We start from the raw sequence: 9,093 nt of genomic DNA, 5'->3' as shown, positions 1-9,093 counted from the left end.
TCCTTTTGGTGATTTCCCTTCACCTAGGGCTTCCTCGCCCCACCACAGCACCAGTGACAGCATCAGACTTGTGAAGGTGAGCTGGAAGCACCACACACCCGCCCATGTGGCAATGTCTGTGCAGATGACAATGAAATGTCATTGCCTCAAGTGAAAAATCAAAGGCTGTTTCTTTACTCTCCTCTTCATACTGTGGGTATGCAAGTGCAGCCCAGGTTAGACAGTGTTGTTGTGGGCTCTTCCTCTCAGCAATAGCTGTAACTACTTTTTTCCCCCTGAACACTCTTTATAGCTTTTTCATTTTATTATAGAAACTTTCTCAGCAATTTATCATTTATTTATTAGGGGGGGAAATACTCTTTTATTTTATATATTCTTCCCATTGCTGCCCATTGCTTCCAAAAGAGAGATCCCACCCCTCTGCTCCTGCCTACTCTCTCCTCCTTTGCTCTGTTTAGGGTATTTGACAGACCCCTTTCTGAGCCAACTAAACTGACTGATCCCAGGGAACACAACTTGGTCTTCCATGCAGCATGAGTTTAATGTGGATTTGATGAGATGAGCTGCACTAGTGCAGAGGCAGATGTCAGCACTGGGTTGGGATTGGAGCAAAGGGGCTCTTAGCTCTTCCCTTGGTGCCAGGGGATGCACAGCCTCACAGAGGCCCTAGGGAAGGCTGTCCAGCCCTAGGCATGTGCTGTCTGACACAGCTCTGCTCCCATGGGACACATGGGCAAGTCACCACCCACCTCTTCTCATGGGACTGGAGTTAGTCCATCAGGCAATTGCTCATGGTTTGATACATGTGAGCTTTTATCCCGTCACCATTGCTTTCCATCAGCTTTGCTTCACAGATCATAAGAGAAAACAGATCGGTGCTTTTTCCACCCAAGCAATCTGTCACCTCCTCAGACCAGCTCTTTGCTTTTCTTGACACAGATCCACACTTGTAAAATACAAACCAGTTACCTTGGATCCTCTTGCCTGCCCACACAATGCTGCATCTGCAGGGTCTGTAATTGCTATTCCAGGTGGCTGCTGCCCATTGCAGTAGATATCTTCTGACCTTCAGAAATGAGTTGTATCACTCCTTGTCTCAGACTAAAACAAAACCCTTTCCACATAACTAGGAAAACAACAAAATAGGAAAGCCCTACACAAACCAGACTGGACTTTACTGCTGTTCTTGTGAGCTTTTGCTCTGCCATTCGCTTTCTAGACAATTATAAGCATAGCAGAGCTACCCTGTGGGAGCCAAGGAATAATCTTATGGAGTAAATACAACCTTGCAGCAGAGAGCAACCTGTCCTGCCTCAGAATATTACCAGCAGTGATGGCACTGATACAGGTGGTACCTGCTTCTTGTTGGGTCTTGCTTTCTTGCCTTTGATAGGAGCTTTCCGGAGCTGCCAGTTCAGTGCCACCCAACTGGCTCTGGCCCTGGGTTGAGGCTCCTGTGGGTACCAAGCCTCGGGCAGAGGAAGGACAGATGCCGACTAGAAGGTTAATGTTCCCTTGTCACTGGAGCTAAAACTCTGACTGGAAAGGTGACTGCTTGCTTCCAGCAGAAAGCACACCTTGGTGAAAAGGATGTGTGGTGGGTAAGTCACAACACCAATGAGCAGTGTTTTCTCCTCTGCCACCAAATCCTTATATGACCTTAGTCACATCACTTCATCTCCCAGTACACCCACTTCCTTCCCTCCAAAATGGGAAAGTTCACTCATTTCCCTTCTTTATTCCTACTCAGACCCCAGGTCTCAGCGGCAGCCATAACTTCTTGCCATTCCTCATGCGTACAGCTCTTGACACCTCTGGGTCCCTACATCAGCCTGGGTACTGATGTAGTAAACCCCAAGTGCCTGTACTTTTGCTGCTCTGGAAAATCTGGGAGCAAGATGTACAGCCTTACTGCTATTCACTGCCTCCACCTGCTGCTACCTATCTCCCTGTGAAGATAATAAGGCAGAACACTTCGCACCGAACCAGCTTTCTCCTTTTCTCTCCTCGGCGAACGCACTTTGCACCTGGCTGTTAACAAACGTACAGGATCCGCATCGACCAGGGCTGGCACTGAATTGAACTCGGAATGCCTTTTCAGTGCCATAGCCTAGTTAATAATTACTTTTATGACTCACTCCACTCCATGCTGCTGGAGCGCCATTAAGAGAATTGACAGCACAAATAACAGAAACATTAAACCTAATGATGTTGTGAGCGTTAGCCCCGCTGAAGTGCTCCTGGTGTCACAAAAGAAGAGCCTTTCCCTTTAGCAGTTGTCCCTCCCACGATGGCAGGGGTGGGGGGGTGTTTTCTTCCCATCCCTGATGCTGCAGAGGAAAGTCAGCTTTGACTCCAGTAGGAGCTGCAGGTGCACATATATCTGCATACATTCATGTGTCACACATGCTTGTGCAGCAATCATCCCCATTTCAGAAGGCAAACTCTTGACATCATAGAACCATAGAATAGTTAGGGTTGGAAAGGACCTTAAGATCAAGTTCCAACCACCTCGCTCTAAACCATATCACCCAAGGCCTCATCCAACCTGGCCTTGAACTCTGCCAGGGATGGAGCATTCACAACCTCCCTGGGCAACCCATTCCAGTGCCTCACCACCCTCACAGGAAAGAATTTCCTCCTTATATCCAATCTAAACTTCCCCTGTTTAAGTTTTAACCCATTACCCCTTGTCCTATTACTACAGTCCCTAATGAAGAGTCCCTCAGTTTCCGTATTGTCCTGCAAGTGCCCTGTATCACAAACACTCCCCCACCAGCCATGCCCCGCATCTCGCTCTCATCTTGTTTAAATCATCAGGGAAAATGCACCAGTTTGAGTCACTTGCCTGGACTTCCCTCCCAGTTGTGCAGGGGCAAAGGTGATGGGTGGATGGTAACTGTCACCTCTGGATGACTCTGCCTCTAACAACATCATTTTCAAACACAAACCAGACCCCTGAACTGATTTTTCCCAATGGCTCTACTCATCTTCTAAGATAACAAGTTTTCCCCCATCTATTCCCAGCAATGATGTGTAACCCTCTGGAAAGGTCTGGTCAGAAATAAGAGGCAGAAGATGGCTGTATTAATTTATAAATCACAGGAGTGGATTTAATACTTCTCAAAGTATCTTGGAATAGCATATCTAAGGATCATGAAGATTTTTGAATGCAACGAACCTGATAGATTTAATAAGAGACTTTGGTTCAAGCAGGGAGTTCTGCTGCTATTTCCCAAAAGCAAAACTGCTTCTGTGAAATAGCTATTTCTTTTTCTTTTAATGGGAAAATTCAATTTCTATCCCTTTTTTCTTAGCCAGTTCCTCCTCTTCGCCTTCATTGCCACAAATTCCCTAATCTTGTTATTCTTGGGTATAGGAAAAGTGTAATCATCTGAGCCATGAAATCGAAGACAACAGCAACATTTCCAAGGAGGTGACTTAAGTCAGAGGAATTAATTCTCCCAGCAGACAGCTCTTATTCAGAACAAATATGATTTTAAGAACTGAAGCTATGTTCTTAATGAGGCTCTATGAAAATATATGTAGCCCACAGCTGCTGGGAAATTCAGCATTACGCCAGAGAAAGGCATCCTGTCAGGAGAACAACAGCCAACAGGATCATTCAGTAAGTTCATCGCTTAGTTCCCTGCAGAGAAAACCCATCTCTGTATTTCTCACCCTCAGAGATCGCTGCCCTGAACAAGGGTAAATACAGCTATTTACTGAGTGACCAAAACTGGCCCACCAAAGAGGTATTCTGAGATTTAATCAAGGAAAAGAGATGGTTTTTCCTCTGGCTCTTTCAAATGAAGCCGGCACACATGAGCAAGCAGGTCAGCACACAACACAGGGTTAATGCATGAAGTCCTTGCTCTAGGATGTTACAGGTGCTGAGGTGTTCTTTTCTCTCCCTGGGATAAGCAAGATTAATGCTTTGATCTGAGTTGAGACCCCTTTTCAGCTCTGTGCCTCAGTTTCCTTTCTCACCTGTTGTCTTTCTGTTTACCCAGAGCAGGGTCTGCCTTACTTGCACCAAGACAGCAAAGCACCAGAAGCACGGATGGGACCATTGGTCATCACCACGGTGTAAGTCCACATTCAGAGGGATTTCCAGGGATTTATGGCCAGAAAAAGGGTTTCCCAGTAATGATGCAGCAAAAATTTGCCTTAGCTTTGGGGCTGGTTGGTGTTTTCAGATGAGGGATAAGAAAGAAAAGCCATTTGGAGACCACTGCGCAGCATGAAGCTGGGAGGGCAGCCTCGGGGAGCTTTCCATGCTCTGCTACCTGGGTTTACCTCCCCAGAGCAAACAGCTCTGCCACTCCCAGGTTCAGCTGTAATTGCCAGCCAAGGGTTCCTTTTTCCCAGTGAACTCAGTGGCCTCATGGAAGGTTCCCAAATAAGCTGGCTGCTTATCTGCACAACAGCCGCAGGGTGCAGGCAGCAGTGATACGTCCACCCACGAGCCAGACCGCTTGGGTTTGCCTGCAGCACATCCTTCCCACATGCAAAATCTGCCTCTGAATGGAGGGTGCAGAGCAAGCAAATGGGATAAAACACCAGCCACCTACAACCGGAGAGGGAAGATCAGCTCTCAATGAGAGCATCAAGTTTGCCTGGCTCAGCTGGAGATAAAAAGATGAACCACACACTGATTTCTCATACTGAGATAACAACAAAGGATTTGTCTCCAAGAGAAGCATCTTTTCTGCCTATGTGCCAGCAAAATAAGTAATTTTCCTGTTTGACTTTATAGCAAACTTTGTCAAATATCCCTCTGGCACCAGGCCGGAGAGCTATATATGACATATATATACATGTTCCTTGTCACAGCAGATTGATGCCAGAAACTCCAGCAAAGATTTCAGCAGCAGAGACCTACCTCCTGTGATGGTTTTAGGAGGGTGCACAGATCTCTGGAGGAACAGCTTATTTAAAGCACCGTTGTGGAGCAACCTGGCTTTTGGGACTTAACTGAAAGGAGGGGGTCTGGGAAGGGACTGTGGCCCCAAAGCTGCTGTTTGGTCCTTATGTAGACACAGAGCCCAAAAAGATCTTATTTTATGGGTGCCTGGAGGATTGAATAATAGAGCAATTCTCAAGTGTTTGGATAGGAAATTTCATCTGGAACCTGGGAAGATTTTTTCCTGGCAAAAGCTTCATGAGAACTGGTGTGTTCTGAGGACAGGCCAATTTCAAGAAATCCGAATTTCCTGATGAATATGTGCTCCCTGGAAAAACTCCTGGGGACTTTTTGTATGCAAGGATGCCTTGAAGAAACATCATTGGTCCTTCAGGTCTGACACCCTCTGTGCTCTGAGAAATCAAAGCCGTGTCAGCATGTGCAGGTCCCACAGAGAGACTGAGAGTGATTGGAAGTAGCAGGAGATCTGCTGATGGAAATGGAGAAATCTCCTCTCCACAGAATTTGTAAATGAGACTGAGCAAAGCCATGGAAACGAGCCGGTCCAGAGCAATCCTCACTGACCAACCCAGTGCTGCAGCTGTCTTCTGCAGCCTCCTGGTTCACTGTGAGCCTGGGTGAGAAGTGGTCCCCTCCTTGCTGGAGCTCCCTAGATCAGCAGTGGGGGCAGCTGGAAGAGCAGAAGTCCCCAGACTGGGCATCACTGCATGGAGCCAGCCTCCAAGAGGTTTAAATTGATATCAAAAGGAAAAACTCAAGCTCCCAGCTTCCCTAGGAAATGTAAGAGAGCAAATGGTGTAAGACAATGCCAGCGGAGATGATCCACATCTTTAGTCCATCTGGAGGGGTGTGCTGCTGCAGAGGATGAGCAACATGGGCAAGGTGTCACTCTGAGGCTACCCCAAACAAGGAGCTCTTTGGGGTCATCAGTCTGAGAGCCAAGAGGTGTCTGAAGCTCTCTCCTATGGATGCTGAAAGCTCAGCTGAACTGACAGCATCTGACAGCTGGAGAAAACCAGCCTTTCAACCTCTAAGTTGAGCACATTTGCTATGGGCTTACTGGAGACTAATGACATAAAAGCTCATATTTTTCTAACAGATGGACTTTGCAAATGGAAATTTCATTTTTTCATGGATATTTTTGCTCCTTCACGGATTTTTTTTCCTTCTTCCAGGACTCATCCAGGGAAAATGCCCCATTTCTTGCACCTGGAAGTTTTGCCCCTTTGCTGTGAACTTAAAGTCACGCAAAAGGATGGCAGTTTATGAACATTCGTGGAGCTCCTGAGCCAAAATCAGAGCAATAGGCAACAAAGGGAGGTGAGGGCTCCCAGGGAAGGGTGAGCATTTCACAGGACGGAAGCATGGAAGGGGTTAGCCAGCTCAGCCTAATGAAAGGGAAGCTATAGGAATGTGTTTCAGGGATACAAATTTCCAGGTGGCCGAAAGGTATCTTGGTTTAAAACCATTGTTTGTACAAGGGTGAAAAGAAATAAACTAGCCACAGATGAATTTGTGCTGGGAATTAGAAAAAGCTAATTACATTTCATGTGGTGTTTCTGCTCTGTGCTTCCAGATGGAGAGAGAAGCAGCTCAGGGTCCAGGTTAGTGCTGGGCAGCTGCTATGGCAGGAACGGTACCAGCTGTGAGTGCAGGAGGGCAGCAGTGGATGCTCAGCAAAGCCTCCTCTGTGCTTTTCTCTCTGGTTCCACCTTTAAAAAGAAAAACCCTTCCAGGGAGTTCTTCCTAATGGCCAAAAAAAATCCTTTCTCAAGGGAGCAGGCTTTCATTTTACACACATTGTCAATGGAGCCTCCTCAGCCAGCTCATTTCCCAAGTCTTTAACCAGTCAGCCTGCCTGGAACGGAGAGATTTCCTCTCGTCTCAAATCACTTGGCTGCACATGGGAAAGAAGCCCTTTGACGAAGAGAATTCGCAAGGCTCTCAAATCCTCTTTATTCTTGCTGTGCTATCCCTCTTTGACTCATCTCCAAGAGACCATGTTGGGCTAAACCCAGGAGGAGCATGGAAAGGTGATGGCAGCAATCCTAGACACACACAGACACAACAGATACAGCTTCCACCCCTTCCCCGCACCATAAATTAAACCCCATCTGTACCCAGGACTTTAGCTGGGAGGATCAGCTAAAATAATCCAGTACATTCCTCCATTACCAGAGGGGCTGAATTCAGAGCAGCTCACAGTCCTCTTCCACCCTGGACCACAAATCTGCTCATCCCATGTCCCTAATACACCGGAGGCCCACAGTTCACATCTGGTCTGTTGAGGTACACAGATGGAAGTTAAAACACACACATGTAAAAATCAAAAGGCTAAAATGGGCTATTCCTGTGTTACCCAAAGCAGTGACAGCGGGAGGCCATGGTGGGACCAGTGTTTAGACAACAAGGGCTTCAAGGATCAACGTCATTCAAGGGGCAACATGAATTCTTAGGGATTCTTTTTCCTTGCAGCTAGCAGCACTGTCTAGAAAATCAAGCAGGAGATTGAGGAGCACATAGCAAAATGAATACAGACAGGCCTGGGTAACGCACAGTCCTGGGGTGAGGGAGAGGGTGGTTGGTACAGTGAAAGAACCGGCAAGCTTACTGAGTGCAATTATTTAATGGGTCTGTCGCTTCCAAATTCCACATTGCACACACACAGTCATTTAGAAAAGACTCACACTAGAAACGCTGACTTGGAGAACAGGAAACTCACCCTGTCTCCTGCTACACAAGGAGGCACGAGATTTACAACAACATTACAGCCGACCACAGAGGCGGACCAACAGACAGACACAGGAATCCTGAAAGACAGAAAAAGCCAAAAGCAGGGCATTCATGCTTTGGAAGGCAGCAGATGTTCCCATGGCCACCTTGCTGTGCGGGCAGGAGGCTGGGGTCATGGCTTGGCATACAGACACACCACACCATGGATCAGCATCTCGCTGGTCCTACACCTCTGCTTGCCCAGGTGCCATCTCTGCTGGTTGTCGTCTCTTTGGTCCCAAGGGCATCAGCTCCCAGAGCAACACCGGCTTTATGACGACCTGCATGTGCAGTGCAGGATGTGTCTGGTCCCAGGGCTGTCTCAGTGTTCCCTGTATGGTACTGGCTGTGATGCTGCAAGTCGAGTGTGAACCACACTAAACTCGTAGCTGGCCTTCAAAGTCTCACTTCTGCCCCCATTCCTGCCCAAGGGTCCTTTGCCTTCTACTTGCATGGGGTCTGCCATTCTATTATCCATCACATTTCATGGTGCAGCTGTTATAATGCCAGTATGCACACCCCAGACTTGGTTTTCAAGCCTTGAGCATGCAGAGAAAGGAGTTGTACGGTTACCACTTGATTTTACTGTATTTTTGGCTCCAGATGCTCAAAGAAAAGTGCTGCAGTAACTGTATTCAAGTGGACAAAGCCCCTAAAGGACTTCCAGCCTGTTGTGTGCCATCCCAAAAGGCTGGTGAGACAGCAAGCTGGGAATCAAACCTAAGCTACTCTGTTTAATTGATACAGCAGTCACCAGCAGGAAAAAAATCATGCGAGCCTTTTGTTCAGTACAGCAGTTCCTGTGTGCCAAAGGGCAGTGGTGCTGGAGGCAGAGCTCACCCATGAAAATGAGCTCTAAAGGAGATGATTGTGCAGAGACCAGACCATAGAGACTCGTCTACCTTCAAGCAATCTATCACTTCCACTCAGGAAGCACCTAAGCAATACCCATGGGGGCTGGGAGAGCATTTTAAGCAGGCAACATCCTGGTTTTGCTGTCTTCATGCTCTTCAGACCTTGCTCTTGGCCTTGTCAGAAATGGGATGCTGGGCTAGCTGGGCCTTTGCAATGATCTGATATGGTCACTCTTGTGTCCATAGGACTTTCTAATCACTCAAAATCCCAAGAGCCCTATTTCAAATGGAGGTTTTCCATTAACAGAGAATCTATGCAGCCATTCCTACACAAAACCCACTTTCCTGCTGCTGCCTCCCCACATACTGGTCTTGCCTATCACCACTGTCCTTCCCCACCTCAATCCCTTATCTTCCAAAACAAGTGAACAGCCACTACAGGAGCCAGAGCAAAGGCCCGTTAGCACAGCACCATCTTCCCATTGAAGACCATGAAGCTTTTGCAGCAATAATCCATCACATAAGGGTTCCTCCGAGGCA

Source organism: Neopsephotus bourkii, unplaced genomic scaffold (genome assembly GCF_033783945.1).
Source record: "Neopsephotus bourkii isolate Nb327-2 ecotype Australia unplaced genomic scaffold, CSIRO-AGI_Nbou_v1 NB_234, whole genome shotgun sequence".
Lineage (NCBI taxonomy): Eukaryota > Metazoa > Chordata > Aves > Psittaciformes > Psittacidae > Neopsephotus > Neopsephotus bourkii.
This window is presented reverse-complemented; position numbering follows the sequence as displayed.